This window comes from Daucus carota, chromosome 1, assembly GCF_001625215.2.
Source record: "Daucus carota subsp. sativus chromosome 1, DH1 v3.0, whole genome shotgun sequence".
In the NCBI taxonomy this organism is placed as follows: Eukaryota; Viridiplantae; Streptophyta; class Magnoliopsida; order Apiales; family Apiaceae; genus Daucus; species Daucus carota.
Genome location: NC_030381.2, coordinates 192211 through 201228, shown reverse-complemented (window position 1 = coordinate 201228; position 9018 = coordinate 192211). Strand labels below are relative to the sequence as shown.

The 9018-nt window shown below is 37.4% G+C and overlaps 1 pseudogene; it reads left to right on the top strand.

Annotated features, from left to right (window-relative positions):
- Positions 1-2166, top strand: part of LOC135151211 (protein Ycf2-like) — a 2255-nt pseudogene extending 89 nt beyond the window's left edge.
- The last annotated feature ends 6852 nt before the right edge of the window (positions 2167-9018 follow it).

The following is a 9018-nucleotide window of genomic DNA, read 5'->3' as shown; positions in this document are numbered from 1 at the left end:
AAGGGCAGATGTATAGAACCTTGCAACGAGAAGTGCTTTTTCAACTCTCTCAAAATGGAACTATTCCAAATCATAAACCATGGTCCTTACTGCGACAGGGCACAAATATCTAAATTGGATATTTTTAGATCTTTTTCAGGCCTATTGCCGATACACCTATTGCCGATACACCGATTGCCAATACTAAGTAGCAGTCAAAAATTTGTATCCATTTTTCATGATATTATGCATGTATTAGATATATCTGGCGAATTCTTCAGAAAAAGTTGGGTCTTCCACAACGGAATCCGATACGTAAGATTCGAGTAAGTGTTACATAATCTTCTTCTGTCCGAAGAATGATTCATCGAAAATAATGAGTCGCCGTTGATATCGACACACCTGAGATCGCCAAATGTTTCGGGAGTTCCTCTATTCAATCCTTTTCCTTCTTCTTGTTTGCTGGATATCTTTCGTACACATCTTATCTTGTTTCCCGGGCCCTAGTGAGTTACAGATAGAGGTTTGAAAAGGTCAAATCTTTGATGATTCATCATAATGATTTGAGTTGCGAAAACTTCTGGATAGGTATCCATACATCTGAACCGAATTCTTCTGGTTTTAAAGAATCTCTTTCTAGTTGCTCTGGAACAATTAGGAGATTCTCTAGAAGAAATTGGGGTTTTGCTTCTGGCGGCAACATGCTATTGGGTGGTGATTCCGCTTATGGGGTCAATCAATACGTTCAAGAAGAAGATATTTGAATATCAATCTCATCGATCTCATAAGTATCATACCAATCCCATCAGTCGAATCACTTTTTCGAGAAATACGAGACATCTAAGTCATACAAGTAAAGAGATCTATGTCATTGATAAGAAAAAGAAAAATGTGAACGGGGATTGGATTGATGATAAATCGAATCCTGGGTCGCAAACAGTGATTCGATTGATGATGAAAAAGAAATTCTTGGTTCAGCTCTCCACCTTAACGACAGAAAAAAGGATTGATCAAATTCTATGAGATCTGACTCATAGTGATCATTTATCAAGAATGACTCTGGCTATCAAATGATGTGAACAACGGGGAGCATTTACTTACGATACTAGTTGACATTCATAAAAGTATCTAATGAATTATGAGTTCAATAATCCTGTTTAGCAGAAAGACGGATATTCCTTGCTCATGATCAGACAATCACTTATTCACAAATCCTCGTGTGGGCTAATAGTTTTCATTTGCCATCTCATGGAAAACCCTTGTTCGCTCCGCTTAGCCTTATCCCCCTCTAGGGGTATGTTTAGTGATAGGTTCTATAGGAACTGGACGATCCTATTTGGTCAAATACCTAGCGAAAACTCCTATTTGTCCTTGTCATTACGGTATGTCTGAACAAGTTCCTGAGAATCATTAGTGAGGATATTGATGCTAGTGAGGATATTGATGCTAGTGAGGATTTGGATCAGTGCGGATATTGATGCTAGTGACGATATCGATGCGTGACCTTCATACGGAGCTGGAATTGCTAACTATGGATATGATGGTCGGAAAAGATCGATTTTTAGTCACCCTTCAATTCGAATTAGCAAAAGCAATGTCTCCTTGCAAATATGGATTCCAAACATTCATGACTGGATGTGAATGAGTCAAATTACTGTCTCCCGCGGTCTATTAGTGAACCATCTCTCCAGGGATTGTTGAAAGGTGTTCCACTAGAAATATTCTTAGTATTGCTTCGACCATTTCCCCAAAAGTGGATCCCGCTCTAATAGCTCCGAATAAATTAACTAGTGCATTAAGATACGAAGGCTTCTTATTCCACAACACGAAAGCACTTTTTCCGCCTTTCATATACTAGGGAGTTCGCTTGGGGAAGAAAATTTCCATACTAATGGATTCGGGTCCACCATAACCATGGTTCCCAATCACGAGATCCTGTAGCACTGACGCATGAGGCCATGTCGTTAGTATTACACAGAAGAAATCAATTGAGACACTAAACAATTAGAGCCGCTTTTGCATATAGACAAACGTGGGGATTTGCGATCACAGGTAAGATCGGTTCAGGATATGGATCCTTTTCTTATCATCGGAAGGGCTGTAGCACAAAATGGACTTCGAAGTATTGCCCCATAGATCCTATCTATCGGATATTAAGAAGAATCATGTAACGAAGGGGATTCCTAGTTTGTACAAATGGTACTTCGACTTGGAACTAGCAGGAAGATTAACGATACTTCTTTATCTTTTTGAGTTGTTTCCGACGATCCGGTCGCTCAAGATCTTTGGTCTTACACTGGAAAGGAAACCCCGATGAAAGAATGGATCACTTCTTATGGACTCGTTGAGAATGATTCTGATACTAGTTCATGGCCGATTACAAGTAGAAGGCGCTACTGGTGGATCCTCGCGACAGAAAAGATTGCAGTCAGTTTGATAATATCGAGTGACATTGCTTCTTCGGCCGAAACAGGAATCCCTTAGATATGATGCAAAACGGATCTTGTTCTATCCGTGATCATAGATTTCTCTATGAAAAAACGAATCGGAGGTTTTGGAAGAAGGGGAGGGGCTCTCGCCCCGCAACGATGAGGGAGGATTTATTAATCACATAGTTTGGGCTCCTAGAATATGGCACCTTGGGGCATTCCCTATTGATTTATCGAAAGGCCCAATGAATTGGGATTTCCCTATTGTCCAGGTCATTTCGGCAAGCGGATCCTTATGGATGAAGAGATGAGCTTTCAAGAGAAGATTCGGAGTTCTTGCAGAGTGGAACCATGCAGTACCAGACACGAGAATAGATCTTCTCCAAAGAACAAGGCTTTTTTCGAATAAGCCAATTCATTTGGGACCCTGCAGATCCAATCTTTTTCCTATTCAAGATCAGTCCTCCTGTCTCTGTGTTTTCCACATCGAGAATTATTTGCAGAGAAAGATGTCAAAGGCTTCTTACTTCCAAACAGATCCTCCTCATCTATAGATAAACCGCTAGGTTTATCAAGAAGACGCAAGAAAGCCTTTGAAAATTGTTTGATTAATCGGACAGAGATGGTTTAAACCACTAGTTTTGAATTATCTAATGGATCCTTTCCGTTCTAATACTCTATCCCGAGAGGTTATCAGTATTTATCAATCTATTCCTAGCTAACGGAACTCTAGTGGATAAATGACGAAAGACATTAGTGAGAAAAGATTGGCTTTTTCCGGATGAAATGAAATTGGATTCATGGAACCAGGAGAAAGATTTCCCATTCCCTTAGCCGTAAAAGTTATGTGGCCCTGGAAGGGGGGATTAAGTGGCCAGCATTTACTGGGTGGTAGAGTCGCGGAACACGCTTGTTTCTTCACATCTTTTGGACCTTAGCTCCCTGGAACAATAGGCATCTGCTGAACACGGAAGAATTGAAAATATTAGATCAAAACCTCTTTATGGCTGGTAGGAAACGGCCTAAACAGAATTATGAAGCAGCGAACACAGTTCATATATTCCACCAAAAAAAGGCTGGATTTATTTCGGATAGGCCCTGAAAGCGAAGGAAGGCTGGAATGCCAACAGGCGTCTATTATTGAATTCCCCCGACCCGATAGTACCCTTTTGGGAACGTCCAGTGCCAAAGTCACTGAATGGGTAAATCGCCAATCCCCCCATTCTATATATAAACGCGGTTCATTAGATAGAGAAGATCACAAATTTAGTGACCAAATTTAGTGAGCATGCTGCCGAACTTATTCAAATTCCAAGAGCTGGATCGGAACGGTATAGCAACCGATTCGAGCCGAGCTCCCTTATTGAAGTGCCCATTCAATGAGCATTCTCAATATGATGCCTTGAAGAGAATCGAACCTCCACGGCTTTTAGCAACGAGATTTTGAGTCTCGCGTGTCTACCATTTCACCACCAAGGCATCTTGAAAGTGAATCGTATTCATGAATATGATATCTATCTAGTAGTGAATGTATGGAATATATGACACAGGCTGGAGTATTTCTATGGATCGTCGTGTTATATAGGCCCGAGTTGGACAGCCAATTGCTTCGATTTGAATTAGCCGTACAATGCACTTTGTATATAGATATCCAAATCTATCAAAACGATGGACACAATCAAACCCATTTTTCGATCAATAGAAGCCAAAAGAGGTGAATGGGTTTAAAAATAACGAGAGTTATGTAAAAAGCAGGTCCGAGTACTACGCCGAGCCTATCCTAAATGTAATGTTAATGAACGTAGGGATCCATATATTACACAGAGTAATCTAGTAGATACGATCAATGACCTTCTCGAAAGGAAGTATATAACCCTATTCCGGTCTGGTCCGGTATGGAATGAACTTAGAACATGTAATCGACTCGATCATCAGATGAGAGATGAAAAAGTTCATAACCCTAGCCCATTCCCATTTTGGGCGGAACAGAATCTACTAATTCTTTGTTCCAGTTAAGTAGAGGAGCTGGAAACTAAGAAATAGACCCTAGAACTAAAAAAGGGTATCCGAGCATTGCAATAATCGGGTTCATGATATCCCTGGTATAGGAGATGCGATCACACATACAATCATACTCAAGTCGATGGAATTGTTTGATCTGAAAGAGATCTTCTATAATTTCGCACGTAAGGGGGGTATTTCGTGGGTTCGTCCAGTCATTAATAACTTGATTATTTTAGATAATAGTGATAGAAACAACGCTTGTAAGGAGGCCCTATTAAAACACAAGAAATATGGCCCTGCTGCCATCCACAACAGAATATAGGTTTTTCCGAAAAACCTGCTAGTGGAAGGGACTCCTAGGGAGAGAGACATAGGGGGGGGGCCTAAAGAGAGAGCCAAAAAGGACTTTCAGTATAAGAATCTGCAATAAATCTCGAAGGTTTATCAAGTTCCGGTACGTATACCAATAATACAATGGCAAGCAAAAGTTCCTAGATTCATGGAGATATAGAACAGCATATAAGTTACATGCTTGCAATATCCATCATTTGAGTCTCCAACAATTATTCCATAATTACCGTATCCGATTTTGACCTATGGACGAATATGCAAGATACGTTCATGCTTGTTTGAGTTTAGCAATAAGATTCCCCAATAGCATGCTAAGAATGCTGGGTTTCCCGAGAGAAGATGCCATTCATTGATGAGAAAGAAAAGGAATATCGAAAAATCGAGTGCGGCTGAAGTTCATCATTGATTGGAGCTGGCTATGGGAAGCCTACAATCACTATTATACATGCCTAATTAAAAAAGAGATCACACAACAGGACTCTAATATATAGTAGTTTCTTATCAGAATCACTATAATATATAATACTACAATCAACTAAAACGGACAGAGCACATATCATGTTGTTTTTAAACAAATTGGATTACGCATGAAGCATTGTATTTTACAATCAGTACAATTTCCTTTATAAACTCATCCAGAACAGATTTCAACTTCTTCAACGTGTATAGAACCACTATAAACAACTGGAACAAAAACCACAAAATAAATTAAATTAGTTAACCCCCTTAGAAGTCTTCACCCCCCTGTAAAAGTCATCATCCCCCTAGAAGTCTTCACCCGCCCTGTAAAAACATCATGCCCCCTAGAAGTCATCACACCGCCCTGTAAAAGTCATACCCCCTAGAAGTCATCAACCCGCCCCTAAAGTCATCATCCCCCCTGCCCGAGAAGTCATCACCTGTCCCCTAAAAGTCATCATGCCCCTAGGGACACTCTCAACCCCATTCACCTCTCCCAATTCAACCTAGGTCCCTAGAGGTTACAATCACTATGTAAATAAAAAGCTACAATCACTATAACACAAACATAGAATCAAAAAGTTACATCAATATTTTTGTAGTTTATATGCACTAATGAACATAATATTGCACAGGTGTACGCCATTTTAGTTTATGCAGATATAGTATTATATCACATTAAAAAAGAATTTTTAAGTTCAGGAACAAAGTTTTGAATCTAATAACATAGAGATGCAACAAATATTTAGTTACATGTTTTGACACTAACAAAATTATCAACAACATATATGGGTAGTAATGCGATATATGCTAGCACTAAGGTGATGGTAAACTCTGTTTTTATCATAAGATCGTGCAATCACTACAAAACAAGTCTAGAATGACTACAAGATAATTATAAGTTAATTAATCACTATAATACAAGTCTAAGGTACAAATTAATCACATGACTCTTAGTAGTTTTCTTATATAGATATAGATTTTTTAAGTTACAATTATCCTCCACTGATAGTCTTAAGGGACAATCATTAATGTGTGTATACATCTGGCTACAAAATTACTAGCAATTAACAAACTATGTTATTTAATTTGAATTCTCATTAGTTTAGGCTGATCAACTTAGACTCAAAACACATAGGCTGTTGCAATCATCACTATAATATAGCTCTTAATCACTGGAGTTTAAATAGGAGAACCTAATACTTTCAATATGTTATCACAATCAGCATGACAATCACTAAAATTAAACAAATAATTACTAACATAAATTGAGTCAGAAGACAGTGATAACACATAATGTGCCGAAACTTACAATCATAAAAACAAGTATGCAATTACAGAAAATTTTATGATAAGTACAATCACTAACACATAATGTGCTAAAAAATACAATCAGTAGCATGTGATATTCAATAACAGTCAAATCATAAAAAAGTATGCAGTCATAAGAAATTTTCAAAATCTCTCGCAAACAAAAATGAACATACGTCCTCTAGTTCTAGCCATTAAATTATGCTTTCACAATCAAAAAATAAGATCTACTTGCTGTTATAGAGAAACATAAAGATGAACAATTAGTTTTTTTGTCAAAAATCAAAAATAAACCCTAGAATCATCATTATACTGACATGCATCACTACGAAAGTTTTATTCACTTGTTTTATTAACTTAAATCACTAAAAAAGCATAGGAATGTACCTTTTGAAGATTTTTGAAACTGATTTGCTTAATTCGACTTCAGTGATTGAAGCCGTTCGACTTCGGTGCTCGATTTCACTGTGAAATTGAACCGTTGTGTCAATACATGAAGAAATCAGTGAGTAATTGAAAGAAATGTGATTCGTAGTTGTGTGGCGCGATTCGTACCTTTGTTTGAGGAAGATAAACAGTGCGAGAGCAGAGAAGCATAAGTGTAATGTATGTATAGGTGTATCTAACTATAATATTAATATAAACTTTAATTTGTCGCTGTTTAAATTTGTCTCATGGGCAACTGTTTTGTCCAATAGATTGGGCTGTTTTGTTATTGGACTGGGCTTTGCTATTGGATTGGATTAGGTTTGTAGGTTTTTAGATTAATTAAGTTTGTACTAGAATAGCTCCCTATATATATATATATATATATAGGGTTTTACTCCAGTACAAACTCCTTACTGTACAAACGTACAAACCAGTGATTATGACACTATATTTTAGTGATTAGCAGATTTTAATTTAACAAATACACATACATCCATCACCACCGCCACCACACCACAATCACCTCCAATCACCACCACCACGACCACCCCAACCCACCACCACCACCACTGCCCAACGCCCTCTCTCTCTCTCACCACCACCCACCCCAACCACCACCACCACTGCCAGCGGCTCTCTGTCTGGTTGTTCGCTCACCGATTAGTGCTATACACACACAAACACACACATTCACCACTGCTTTTCTCATCTCCCTCAATCGTGTTTCTAGCACTGCTCACGCGCCGGCGTCGCGGCTGCCGCCGGCCGCGCTGCACCACCACTCGACTATGCCGCCTCGTAAGTGCTCCCCTCCCCTTATCTCTCCATCAGACCCCCCACTAGATTTAGTGATTCTGTTCAATCATTTAGTGATTCTGTTCAAGTCATTAGTGATTGTTTGTACGTGTTACACAGGAGTTTGTATTTGAGCACTTGCCTATATATATATATATATATCAATGATACTCCCAATTCATGTCTCTGTCTCGTCTGCTTTCTTACATAAAAGTTATGATAATGCACTTGATTAAACAAAAGCTTGAAGTTTGTACGATATTAGTACATTAGCTTACCATTCTTCTTCGATTTACAGTTTGGTTATTTAATAGTTATATTTAAACTCATGTCTGAAATATACTAATTCACATATGTGATTGGCACTTGACAGTTGACTCGGTATATGTATTATAATAAAATTATATTACTCATTCTGTCTCTAAATACTTTCCTGTTTGTACTTTTTCACGTTTGCCAACACACACTTTTGATCGTTAATATCTTTCATTTCGTAGTAGTATTAAATATAAAAAATTCACCGTATTAAAGTACTTGTGAATACGAATCTAACAAGATCACTCATGACTATATTTAATTTTATAGATTAGATGTAAATTAGAATTGTCTCATGTTATGAACAGTACCGTCATCACAAACAGGAAAAGAAAAAAGAAACGGAGGAGTATTACTTTTTGTAGAAATTTTGATTTGTTTTAAAAACACTTGATACATAGATGATAGACATCCTAAATCGATTCACATATATTACAACTTCTCCCGTTGAATTGATATGGTTAATAATCTTATTTATAATTGTGATTGAAAATTTCATATAACCCCTATAAAATATATACAAATTGGTTTGATTTTAGTCGATAATCGTGTTCAACAACCGAGCCACATACATCTTTAACATCAACCATTTTTATATACTTATTTTATATATGTATAGTAAAGAATCTTTCTAATATGTGTTTACATATCCTTTTTTAAGAAAGAATTTGTCACAAAATATTTGTCTCATTTCCTTTTTCAAAACAATTTTTGGAATGTTTTTCTAGAAAATACCTTTTGAATACGAGTTTTCATGTTTGACTACCACATAACATATACACATAAATCAATTTAATTCTGTACATTTACTATGGTAGACAAGGAAATCAAATACTACTACTCAACTAACTTTTTCTTAAGATTCATAATTTTTTCAAAAAAAAACTGCAAAATGAGACGGATGGAGTACTTTCGAGTTAGGTGGAAGATGGTGGAAGATACTCTG